The sequence below is a fragment of the Leptonychotes weddellii genome, chromosome 1, assembly GCF_054177405.1.
Source record: "Leptonychotes weddellii isolate Sample4059 chromosome 1, ASM5417740v2, whole genome shotgun sequence".
Classification (NCBI taxonomy): Eukaryota; Metazoa; Chordata; class Mammalia; order Carnivora; family Phocidae; genus Leptonychotes; species Leptonychotes weddellii.
In genome coordinates, this window is record NC_138369.1 from 130662178 (window position 1) to 130675852 (window position 13675).

Sequence of the window (13675 nt, forward strand, 5' to 3'; positions counted from 1 at the left end):
GTTTTACTTTTTTGTCTCCTTTTCTTGCTCCTGGCATGAATCATGCTTTCCCTATTTGAATGCAAGCTCTCTAAAGACAAGGACCCTATTGCCCTTAAATCTGAGATGGAAAGTCTTTGGTATGCGTCTGTCCTTCCCTGTGCCCACATCAATGACAGACACTGGTATGCTTTACCACTGAACCCAAACTGGGCCAAAAAATCTTTGTCCATAAAGGGCTCTAGGCTGATTCTATCCATTGATTAGCAAATGGTACAAGAAGCACTGATAACATATATTTGCCACCATTGTATTTAAAATGTGTAACTTATAGTTTAAATGTATATCAATTTTTTTTTTTTTTTTTAAATCAGGTTGCTGAGTCGTGCTGATTGCTCTTAGATGGCCAAGGGTGGGACTGGCTGGGACGTGGATGTAGTCCAGTTTTCTCACGTACTTCCATTACACCAGCCCGGGTGTAAAAAGGCGTGTTTCAGGAAGCTAAGAGAGGGGAAACTACTCTTGAAATCAAGGCCAGATGACGATACAGTGACCATCTTGAAAACCAAAAAGTAATCAGGCTAAGTGAATCAAGATGTTGCCATACAACTTATTAAGTAGCAACCTGTCTCTAAGCACTTGGACTTTATAACTCCTAAGAAATGGAAGGGAAAAAAAAAAATGCAGGTCAAAATAGTTATAACATGTCAGTGTGGAAGAAATTCTATGTTTTGATAGTTAGGGGTATTTCCTTCCATCCTTCTTAGTTTATTTAACCTATGTATCTATTTTATAACTCAAAACAGATTTTGGTTAATTCACATTTTTATATAAATCCTGGTGTAGTACTACCTTAGGGTGTTTTGTTTAATTTCCTATTTCCCAGATAGCACTTGCTTCAACCACTGTGCATGCTGCATAACCCACAGATGTGTCCCACCACCCATCAGTCATTTAGAGCTACTGGAGGTAAGGCCACAATTGGACGATTTGAGCCACAAAAGGAAACAAAGCCCCTTTTCAGGCTTCATTCTCAAATCTCAACCAATGATGAGAATGTCACAGACGGTGAAGAGACCACAGCCCCTGTGATTGTGTGAATGTCTCAAGCATACAGCAGTTTACTTAGGCTTCCCAAAACTCCCTGGGCAAGGAGACTCTTTCCATTTCTTGTTGTTGATACAAAAGACTAGACTCAACATGAGAGGAAGCCTGAGTCTTTTGTTCCTCCTCAAATCCTGCACCCCAAAGAAAAGGAGTTGCCTCTTCTCCTTCTTTGACTCTTACTGAGACGACAAATGGCCAGAATCTTCCATAAATAATTTTCTCCGCCCCATCATCTGAAAGCAAAGTGACTCTTTCTTAATTTATGGAATTTCCTTCCCATTATAAAAGAAATACCTGCTAATTACAGAAAAGTTAAAATATTCAAAGATCTACGTAAGAGATGCTAATGGTAAGAAGCTATAATACTCTGGTCTGTTTCCTTCCTGTCTTTTTTGTGCATGTAATTTTCATACTGCATAGTGTTCTGCTTTTTACTGCAACACAGAATTTTTTCTCATACCTAAAATGTCTTCAAAACTATTACATTTAATGACGCATAGTCCACCTTATACCTATACCGTAACATAATCGTTCTCATTAGTTCTTTACAGAAAGACATATCAACTTCTATGTCCACTAACCATGTGTGAGAGTCGCCCCCCTTACTGTATCCTCATCAGCACTGGCCAATGAATTTTTTAAATCTCTGCCCATTTTCTAGGAAAAATATTGCATTACATTTAAATTTGCATTTCTTTGATTACTAGCTATAGCTTATTGGCCCATAAGTATTTCTCTGTGACTTACCCAATTAGTTCTTTTATCCATTTTTCTATTGGAGTTTACTGGCTTCTCTCATTGTTCTTAACTTTATTTGGCTTGACTCACAGTCACTGCATGCCCACTATGTCAGGCACTGCAAGGTAACCGTGGTCTTGCCTTTCCTTAGAGATGACCAGCTTCCTTGTTTACCTGCTCCCCGGGTTCCACGGTTGTTACTGTAATTATGCTGACAGGAGAAATCTTCATCCCTAACGACAAATAGTCAGTGTTGCCATCAAGAGCTGGAGTGTGACTATCCCAGTATCTAAACGTGGTGATCAGTAGCAGCCTACACACTATTAACTAATAATCCCTGACAACCAAAAGTAGAAACAGGCACTAATATTCTCTAGGAAATTCTCCCTAGCTCAGGAGATAGGGACAGGCGCCCAGGGGCTGAGTGCTGAGAGCTAATCTAATTGGCATCTTTCTATGAAAGCAGCCTAATCTCCCAAGGCGCTCTGTATGTTTGGTTTCAAGGAAAGAGCATGGTTGGGGGAGGGAAAAGAACTTTTTACCAATGCTTATTCTATGCCAGGGCCTGGGGTCGGGCACTTGATACCCATTATTTCATTTTATCCTTACAATAATTTATACACTTGGTCTGGTTTTCTCCATGCAAGAAATAACTGAGGCACAGAATTTGCCTAAAGTCACATGACTACTAAGTGGATAAACAGAGACAAAACCAAGACTTTAAAGCCCATGCTCAGGTCACTATATCATATTATACCCTACCATTTGCCACTACATGTGTTTCATGTGTTTTTGTAATTGAGGGTGGGGGTTAAGAGTCTATGATAGGGGATTAGGTTAGGATGCTCACAGGAGTTGAGGGCAAGTAGGACAAGGCCTCCAATTTATGTCCTCTATTCTGCAGTCTGTGCGAAATCACAAAATCACAGAAGCAAGAGGGCATGGCATGTTGAAAAGTTCCAGCAGTTCACTTTGTTTAGGCACATGGATAAGAGGCAGAGAGTGATGAGAGGGTGCTGCTCTAAGTGCCTTAGAGAGCCCTGTTCTGGGTTCTGACCCTCCTCTTGCACACCCTCCCTTCACCACGGAACAAAGCAACTTGCCACCTAGAGTCCACCCACCTTCTAGACTAAGCTCCTACTACCTAAAACCCTAAAATTCTCCACCCAAAAGACCCTTAACCTACTTCCTGGGCCCACATGTACCTCTTTTTTTTTTTTTTTTAAAGATTTTATTTATTTATTTGACAGAGAGAGAGATAGCAAGAGAGGGAACACAAGCAGGGGGAGTGGGAGAGGGAGAAGCAGGCTTCCCGTCGAGCAGGGAGCCCGATGTGGGGCTCGATCCCAGAACCCTGGGATCATGACCTGAGCCGAAGGCAGACGCTTAACGACTGAGCCACCCAGGCGCCCCGCCCACATGTATCTCTTTTCTGGGTCCAATCCCCCAAGGACAAGTAACACCACCAGTACAGGCACAGAGATGTGGCTAGAACATGGATATGTGAGCTGGGGAGTCCACATGCTTGCAGGAAGACAGAGCTGGGCAGTGGGCAGAGAAGGGAGGCAACCATGGGCTAGGGGCCAGTCTCCCTGGATTGCCAAGTTCCAGCATGGAACTCAGAGCAGTCTAACAAATCTAAATGTGAAGTTGGCTTCCTAATTCACTATGAAGATATATTTGTCAAAGTAAAGGGTAGATGTTTTATTTAGCAGTTTGTCAGCTTGCTATATTACTTTTCAATATTTACACATAGGGTATGTGGGTTTCCGTTTGTACTCTTGCTCCGGGCATCACAACGTTAGAAGCAGGCCTTCCGAGAAGAGGCAGGAATGGAAGCAGACCTCAAATCAGGATGCATCTCATACCACGGCGGGAGCGCTGGATTTATCCTAAGGGCAGTGAGGAACCACTGAAGGGTATCATTCAGGGAAGGAACATGAACAGATGATTCGCAAGAATCTCCCTGCAGCTGTGCAGAGGGAAAGTAAATCAGGGTCAGCCAGATGGAGTGGTCAGAGTGGCAGCAGATAAGTCACCTCCTTTGGATCTTTGCTAAAATGGCTTCTACATGAGGGCCCCCTTGGGCCACCCTCTTCAAAGCTATGGCTGCCACTAGAACTCCGTACCACCCTTCCCTTACTTACTTTTCTCCTTAGCACTTATTACCATCTGGATCATAAAGTTTACTTATTCACTCCTAGTCCATCTTCCCTCACTGGAAAGTAACATCAGGGAGGGCAGGGATTTCTGTATTGATTTCACTGCTGAATCCCCAATGCCTAGTACAGTGCCTGGTGCATGTTAAGACTCAATAGACTGAGGTAGCACTTAAGGGCATGGAATCTAGAACCAACCTTCCTTGGTCTGAATCCTGGCTCCATCACTCACTTATTGAGGAACCTTGGGCAAGTTGTGTGTAACCTCTGTGTCTCAGCCCCTTTACTGTAAAACATGGATAAACGTGAATACGAATAACTACGTTATAGGGTTACTTAAAGGTTACGTTTGTTCATGCACATGAAGCATTTATGATGGTGCTAGACACATAATCTGTACTTTGTAAGTCTCAGCTGCTAGAAGAGATGCTGTGGGTGTCCCACCAGGGCTCCTTTATTGACCACCACACCCAGCCTCCAGCTCTAAAAGTGTTGCAGCTAGCAGCTCACACCTGAGCCCATCTCTGGAGACTTTCCTTCAACTGACGGGTGACACTTCTCCAAGAGACACCTGGGCAGTGACAACCCCACACCAGGTCAGGGGGGTGGGAGGGCAGTGCCTTTCTATTACAAGGTGCCAAAGCTCAGCCCCTCTACTTCAAGGTGGAGTAACTATGAAGTGTGACTCACACTCCAGAGGCTTCTCATTCTCCCAGTCAGTCTCTAGACTTTATCTGAGACCACATCCTTGCTGGGTCTTTCCTCTTCCCTCCTCTGTTTCTCCAACTCCCCTAGAAGTTTTTCTGAAGAGAATGCCCTTAATAAATCATTTACACCTGAATCTCCATCTCAAGAAACACAGCCTCAAATATACATCTATGAATGTCCTACATACATGAAATTCTGAAGGCAATTTGATATGTGGTCTGGAAATTAAAAGAAACCCGGGTTGCCAATTTTGACTCAGGAATCATACAGCGCCCAGCACGAAGTAGGCATTCAATAATATTTGCTGAGTGAATACATTCATGAACTGTGATAGATATGCACAGAAGTGAGTGAGCACCCAGTGAAAATGAGTAAGATGAAAAGAAACTTCTGGAGTCAAAGATAGGATTTACGGGAATTTCAGTGTTTAAGCGATGGGAGAAGAAAGTAGATGAGCCTGAGGAAAAAATGCAGAGAGGTTAGGGAAAACCAAGAGAGGAGTGAAGTCAAAGAAATCAGGGAAGAGGGGGTTTCAAGGAGGAATTGCAGGGCCAAACACTGCAAAGAGGTAGGTCATTAACTGAGATCAGAACTGTTGAGTTTAGCAATGAAGAGGCCTTGGTCCCATTGGTCAGGGCTGTTTCAGCGTATTAGCGCAGAGGCTGGGTGGAGAGGAGAAGCAGTCTTCCTACTTGATCTCTGAGATGATTACAGGAAATGTCAAAGTAAGTCAACAGAGGTTGCTTTTGGTACGCTCTCATCCCTGGCCCCATCTTCCCAACTCTGGAAACAGCCAGGGTCTGCACACGGCTCTTTGGCTGCCCAAGCCCCAAGTGGCTCCCTAGCCTGCCTCTTCCCCAAGCCTCCATGCCCCCAGACCTCTTTTCCTCTCATTGTGCTCCATGGAGAGCAGTTTGAGTAAACCAATTTACCCTGAAATATAACAGGTAGCCTTCCTTTTCCCTGGAGTTATTTACCTTTTAAATGATATTTATTAGCCCAAATTAAATGTTCAGGGGCAGAGTACTACTGCATTGTATATGGGGAGGATGGAAGCAGAGAAAGATGAAGTTTGGAGCAACAGGCCTTTAAATCCACTAAGGAGGGGAAAGGAGAGTGAGTGGCCCTCCCCATCTCCCACACCCCCTTCTTTAGAGAGAGAACACATCCACTGCTTACTTCCTCCTGCCCCACTTGTTTCCCATCTGGGACTTGAGACCTGGACCCCCTCGGCCAGCTTCTCACCCTTTGTGATAAATTACAGCCCCTTCAAACTGCACAGTAAACTGTTTCATGAATTCTCTGGAGCCCTCAGGCCCAGGACATAAACGTATACTTTATGATTGATCGGATATTTCTTGTACTCAGTTCTAGACCATTTACTCTTTTGTTCCTTACATGTCACTGGAGCTGTTTTCACTCAGCAAAGTTGTGCTATCTCATAAAAGCATTTGCAGTACTTTATGCCAATGCTTCTCAAACTTTAGTGACTTTCATTATCATCTAGGACACTTGTTTAAAAATGCTGATTTCGGGAACCCCTTGCAGATATTATGATGCAAGTCAGTCTGGGATGAGACCTAGAAGGCTCCCCAGGTGCTCCAAAGACAATACCTAGACCCTCTTAGGTGTGACTTGTGGGAGTTTAATGATAATTCATTTTGTCTAAATCAGATGAGGATGGGCATTGATAAATAGTAGGTAGCACACAGCCAAACAGGGCAATGTCTGCAAGGCACACCAGCAGCCAAGCTCTGTAGGAGCCGGTCAAACATGCTAGCAGGTTTCTCTATACATATCATCACGTTCTCTCAAATGGAGTAATTTATTGGAAGCACAGGCTTGGGAGGATTCCTGTCCTCGCAGTCCACTTCTCTGGTTCTTTTTGCAAAAACTCAGCTCCTCCTCTCTTGGCCTAGAGAGGTTTTCCCTGAAAGGCCTGGTGGCTGCCTTCCCCAACATAGCAGTCTGTGCTCAACCAGACACCTGCTGGAGATGTGCCTCCCCAGGCTTCCCTCTCTTCTTCTAAATTGCCGTTAAATCATTATGGAGTTTCTGCTTCTTATCATACACCTGACCCGGCAGGCTTATCTAAAATATCTGGGCAAGTCTTGGGTTACCTCTGGGTCCCCCAGGCCCTGCCCACATCTGATGCCCCCAGAGTTGTCTCTTGATCCACGAGGCTGTGAACGCTGTAAGGGCTGTCCCAGGTCTGACTGGTATGGGCATGGAGGGTCTCAGTGGTGGGCGGTGAGGAACCAATGAATAGGCGTTTTACCACTGACCCTTTGCACTCCTGGTGGCCCCCCATGGCAAACAGAAATCACAATTTAGCAGCACACTGTTGAACCCAGTCCCCCAAAATGGTTTTATTAGGCACGACTGTTATTGTTGCTTGTACCGCATTCAAGTGTCTTTGGAGGAGGCTTAAACTCGCCATTCTTTAAACCACTTCCAGCTCATTCACACACTCACATGATCTGTCTGCTTGTTGGCCTTTGGATCTGCTTCCTCTATCTTAGCTGCTCTTATTATCCCAGCCCTTATTCACACATTTGAAGACTCAATGCCTTTAGCTTGCGGGGCAGGGATTAAGATATGGGTGCCTCAAGCTAAGGGTTGCTTTGGGGCCTGAACAGCAGGGCAGAGTACTGTTCAGGCCAGGGTTTCACCCTGGGTTACAGCCCTGGCCTCAGGAAGTACCACTTCCTCCCAATCACTGCTCGCTCAACTCCTCGTCCCTGGCTGAGTGAAGCCCAGACCAGCCCTCCTCATTCCATCCAGGCCACATCAGTGAACCACCCTGGATACCACTCATTCTCATCTGGCTATGGGGTCAGATTCAAATGCCACCTTCCCCCTCGGGTTTTCCCTGATCTCTTCTGTCCGAGGGATGTCCCCCTCGCTAAACCAGACAACATGTTATCCATGCCTCTCTCAACTGCCCTATTAGTTTCAATCTTGTATTAGATTTTGGCCTCTCATACCTCTATGCCTTCATGCTTGCCCACACCAACCCCATCTTTGCCTAGATAACTTCTACTCTAATTTCAAAGCTCAGCTCACATGCCTCCTTCTCTAAGAAGTCTTCCCTTCCTGATACATTTCCTCCCATCCCACTCCATCCTCACTGGGATAAAGGTTCTTCTCACACATTGCCATAATCCTGTCCTTACTCTGCATGGCAGCTGTCGTATGTGGGGTTGGATCAATTTCTTTATCCCTCACAGGCATTTATGTGGCTTCAAAATGAGAGCCTAGTTATGAAGGTGCTTCATAAATAATATGGTGTCATGTAAATATATTGTATTACCCATTGGTTCATTAATTTATTCATCCAACAAATATTTACCGAGCCCTTACTCTGTAGCTGGCCTAGTGCTAGGCACTAGCAATATAGATGTGGACAAGACAGAAACATGAAGGTTACATTCTATCGGAAGAGATGGACACAAGACAGCAGCTAGATAAGGAGAATAAATACAAGTTGTGAGAAATCTTAAGAAATTATCAGGTGGTCCAGACAGGCCACTATGAGGAGCTGACATTTAGGCAGAGAACAAAACTATGAGAAGGAGCTAGTTAAGGAAATGCTGTAGAAAGAACAATGCAGGCAGTGGCAACAGCCTGTGCAAAGGTCCTGAGGTGGAAAAGAGCCTGTGTGCTGGCTGCTCCTCCATTACAGGGAGGAAGCAGAGGTAGCGAAGTTTAGTAAGGAAGCAGGAGACCAGCAGCCAGATCTAGGTTGGAGCTCCAAATCTGGGGAGCTCAAAAACTGAAGCTGGAGAGAAATATAAAATGCGAGCCAAACTTATGAAACAGAGCAGCTGTTTTTGATAAAAATGGGACATACACCTATTAATGATAACAGCTAATTTTACTGAGCACACGAGAATCTCTGTGTGCCAAGCATTATGTATGCATTATCTTATTTATTCCTCACATGAACCTCACAGGTAGCTGCTATTGTTTTCCCACCCTACGGTTAAGGAAGCTGAGGCTCAAAGAAGTTGAAAAAGTTGCTTAAAGTCACCAGGAAGAGCCAAAATCAGTATCTGAATCTGCTGTTTGATTCCTGTATCTGCCATGCTACCTTGACTCAGAGAGACAAAGACAACTTGAGCTTGAAGCAACTTTAATGCTTACTCCTGGGAATCCTGCACTTGTTGCCTTCCGCTCTAAAGTGAAGGATTCGCAGGAGTATGCATCAAAGTTGCTTCAAGCTCAAGTTGTCTTTGTCTCTCTCTTTTTAGAGTTGAGGGCAGCACGTTCCCAGGCAAGAAAGTGATTTGCTCAGGGTCACACAGTTTGGATGAATGTTTTGGCCATCCGCACGAGACATCCAGCTGTCAGTCTCCCTGCTTCTGGTCTTCTAGTAAGCCACAAGAACTCTGGAAATGAGAGGAAGAAAAATTCTCCCCCACATCAGATAATCTGAGTTGGAGGTCCAGGGTACCCTGTGTTGAGTACTAAAGCCCCTTCCCAGGAATGAGGGCCAGCCTGAGGCTGCCTTCCACCATGCTCTAACAGCAGGGGGATGGCCTAACCTCATGTGTCCCAGCTCCTGGCATGCCACACGAGATTTATCCTGTATCTATCAATGTCCAGGAGTTTCTCACTTGAAACAGCTCCTGGAAAAAATATAACATCAAACCATCCTGATGGCAGGTGGAGGAGCAGAGATCCACAATGAGCACCACACCAACAGACCTGGCCAAGGGGCAACAAGGGTTTGTGCTTAGCAAGTACCGCTGGGGGCTGCTCAGTTGGTGCAAGTTGTGGGGTACAGGGTGTCACCAGTATGGGGTGTCAGAATCCTAGTTTTGGGACCCAGGAGGGCCCAGTGCTTGAGCTATGATGAAGCAGAAGCAATTTTCAAATCAGACCTACTCACTAAGTTGTCCAGGGAAGGTGAGAAGTTAACACTGCGGTAGGGAGCTAGACTGGTCACTGGGCAGCGGATGACAAAAAGGAAGGACAAGGTTTAAGTGAAGGACTGCCTGTGTAATGACAGCAACATGGGCCCTGCCACACATAGCTGTGTCCCCGCAAGTGGAGGCCGACCAGCATCGCAGGATGATTTGGAAGGATGATTGGGGAGGTCTTTCCCACACTGCATGGACAGCCTTTAATACCTGGAGACAGTTCTCCGTGAACAGAAAGAAACCAGCAAAGGGAGGAAGAAAGAGCAGCCCCAATGAGTCATCTACTGCAGCCTTTTCCCTTGAACTCTGCTGTGCCTGTGTCTCCCTAAAAATCATTACATGGGCTGAGTTCTCCATTCTGAATTTGAGCAGAAAGAAAGGTCTCTGGAGCTCTGAGAAGGGAAAGATCCCCCTGACCCACCTGTGTCAGAGTTCTCATGCCTTCCTTAGGCTGTAGAGAGTCTCTGGCTATAGGATCTAGATTTCCTTTCAATTCTTCGTCCATCACTCTGATCCGGGGTAACCGTTTTCTACTCCTCACTGTTCTTTTCATAGCAGCCCTCTGCAGATTGCCCCAAAGCACACCACACCCACTTTCTTAAACAACCAGAAATCAGCAGGTGTTAAAGAAAAGAGCTAAAGACACATTAGCACCTACTTTGAAGTTTCTAATTGGTATAATCAGAAGCAGTAAAAAGAACATTGGAGGAGACAGTGACTTACTGAGAAATGAGCCACTCTCTAGGGAACGCTGTGCGGTGAAGGAGTGTTTGCTAGCACAGACAGTTCTCAAACTCACCCTTCACAGCGGGCAGGGCTCCTGGATGGCTGGGTGGTGGACAGGTGGGAGAGAGGAGCTCCGAGAGGTGGCAGGGCCCCCCGGCCTGTTGTGGACCTCTCTTGGCTGGCTTACAGGTTGACTGTCCACTACCAGCTGGCTTTCTGTCAAGTTCTCAGAATCCCCCACGTCAATCCATCCAGAGGTTTTTGTTTTAGTTTCTTATTTTTTGTTTGTTTCTTGGTTTTTGGTTTTTGTCTGTTTTACTGGAAGACACTCTGTCCACTTTCCCAGGTTAGGATTATTCCACGGAATTTGTGCCTTTTCTACCCATTTAACAACACATCTTTTACACCCGCGCCTCGGACCTGTGATGCCAGGGCCGGGGGGCAAAGGTCAAAGGTGATGCTTGTCTTAAATCAAAGCCTAAATTCTTCCCCTGGAAAGCAAGGAGACTGACTGGTCTGGGGTTGGACTCAGTTGTATATAAAAGTTCTCCGGCGGTTCGAATGCACATCCGCAGTAAAGCCACTACTACAGCGAAGATTCTGCAGATGTGCCTGCCCGTTTCCAGGTCTAGGGGCTCCCCCTGGCCATTCCCCCAGGCTCAGTTCTCCCAGAAGCAAACCCAAGTCAAAGCCTCACAATGGAGACCAAATGAAGAAGGTTGCCATTTTCCACCTCTTTAAAGCCTGTTGCTTAATTCCACTCAAATGAAGCTGTTTAAACAAACAAACAATGCTGATTGCAAATGTGCCCAGAGCAAGGAAATGGCTGATTCTGTCTTCCCCTCTCTGCCGTCCCACCCCCACCCCCAGGGCTTAGTAAAGTACTGAATAGCACAGACTCAGGCTACGTGATTACTCCAAGCATCCCCAGGTGTGGCCATAAAACTATAGGTCTAGTGGCCTAAGAAACACACCAGGACCTCTGTATCTGCATATTGACGTGTCCTAGATGCCACCTTTTTTTTAAAAACACTTTCTAAAAAGTCAAATCTGCTCAGAAAGTCAAAAGAGCATGCCATAAGCTGAAAGGAGCTCCCAAAGAGAGTTCCAGAAATGGCATGGGTGACAGCAGGACCAAAGTGATATTACACAGCCTTCCAAAGGATGGCTGCCTCAGCAGGGCCAGCCAGGGTTCGCTGCACAAACCCTGGTGTCCTTGCTAATCAGCAGGTCACCTGGCCATCTCACAGGCTCTGAAACATAACTTCCATTCACCAAAGGAAGAGTCCCTGTTTTCTAAATCAGACTGGCTTGGGGGCAGGGCACTTGGAAGGAGCTACTCTTGGCTGGGGAGAGAACAGCTTAGAAACTCCTAGAGCAGGACAGAACAATTGCTCCTAGAAGTCTGGGGCTGGCTGGCCAGAGAGGGAAGGCGGCAGAGGGGCACGTTCAGAGAGGCTGGGATGGAAACTGACACGTCACTTTCCCAACAGCAGCCTCCTGCCCCATTTCCCACCCTGCCCCCACAGAGCTGTCCATCCCTTCCTTCTGGGGCATTCAGAACACGAGGCAGAAACAAAACAGAAACCAAAGCAGCAGAGGGAAAGAAAGAGCAAACTGGAAACTGAAACCACAACCTTTCCACACAGCCCTCCCCTGTCCCTGTCCTCCCCAGACAAACTCCAGGGCCGTGCTCCTCAGGCCTTCCCCAGGGCCCCTTCTTTCCCCCATAGACTGGTTGCAAAACAGTTATCTTTTAACTAGGGGGAAGAAAAAGTCATTATAGTCACTGCTCATACATCTATGAGGAGTAAACCAAAGATCAAGTCCACCTTCCTTCTAACCAAAGCACCTCAGTCACCCCAACAAAAGACATAAGGAACTTTTCCCAAACAGGGAGAAAGAGAAGAGAGAAGAGGGGGCCCAAGCGAGGCTGCGAAGGTGGGGCCAGGGCTGCTCCCGCCTACCAGGAGACAGAGCAGTGATTCTTCCTTGCTCACCCCAGTCCCTGTTGCTCTTACCACTCCTTCTCCTCCTCCCACTTCTCCCCACCCTCACACGAGATCCCCCACTCTCCCCTTGGGCTCTGGTTCCCTGGCAGAGCAGGTGGAATCCTCATTAATAAACCACACGTTTCCTCCAGGAAACAGTCTTGGGTCAAATTGCACCTGTACCCACCTTTACTCCTCCCCCTCCTCCTGCTCAGGTAATGGTACTTTCTTGAAAGCCCAGCACTATTTGCCTACAGCACAGGCAGACACATGCCCAAACATACCCACCAACACAGACCCCCTCAGCTACCCCTCACACAGTCACCCCTGCATGCCCACTGGGCTTTACCAACACAGGAGCTCTCCTTCCCAGGGGCAGGAGGCCGTCATCCTGCAGCCAGCCCTCCTTCCCTCAGGCGCCGGGCCAGAGTTGCCCTGGCCAAGGGCACTGCCGAGCTCCCCATGACGTATGTGGAAGAAAAACCCTGTGACGGCTCAGGCACAAGTGGGGAGGCTGAGAGCAGCACAGGAGGCCACAGCCAGCCAGACAGAGGTAACCTGAGGGAGGGGGACATGTTTACAATTGGGAACTAAACAGGCAGGGCTCCAGTGGGTCTTTGTTTCCACCTGCAGCCAGCTCAGGGGCTCGGGAAGCTCATGTGTGCGTGGAATAACCCTCTGTTTATGACCATGGGGAGTTCCTGACCTCCAGCGCATGCTGCTCTGGGGGCCACCTGCTGTCCCACAGGCTCTGTCCATGTCAGGGGGCAGCGCTGGGTTGCAGCAACTGGTCCCAGCAACAGCACTGGCCAGCTGGGCAGCCTTGGGCACGTCCTAGCACTCTCTGGACAGCCCTTCGCCCTTTCAAAGTGAAGGGGTTGGCTTGGCTGATCGCTACAGCCCCTCCTGCCTCTAGCTCCAGGATTCTAATCCTCCAGCTTCTTTAAAAATCCAGGTCAGATTTTATGTCCAGTCAGTTTTCTCTGGTTAAGCCCATTTACCTGGTATGCCTGTTGAACCACTGCCTTGAAAACCTTCAATTTTGTCTTCTCCAGTAGATCCTGGAAACTCAAACAGACTGCAAGCCTTCCCAAGGGCAAGAACTGGGTTCCCCCTCATTAGCCTATGCATTCAGGGGCAGCATGAAAAAGCTAGAGGATTATCGGATCCTTCTGAGTTGGTGCATAGGTATGAGCTAAACAATCCTGTGTATGCGCAGAATGAACTCTAGACCAATTTGCAGGCATCGTAGTGGAACACCCACCATCGTGAGGGCTGGGTGAAGGGCAAGAGCAGTTCTGGCCTTCCTCCACATCCAAAACAGGGAGTTTCCCTTCAGCAA

General features: G+C 47.0%; 1 protein-coding gene across 1 annotated transcript in view; it reads right to left on the bottom strand.

The window, feature by feature from the left end:
- KALRN (kalirin RhoGEF kinase) overlaps positions 1 to 13675 on the bottom strand; it is a 535107-nt gene that overhangs the window by 396854 nt on the left and 124578 nt on the right. The window lies entirely within an intron of this gene.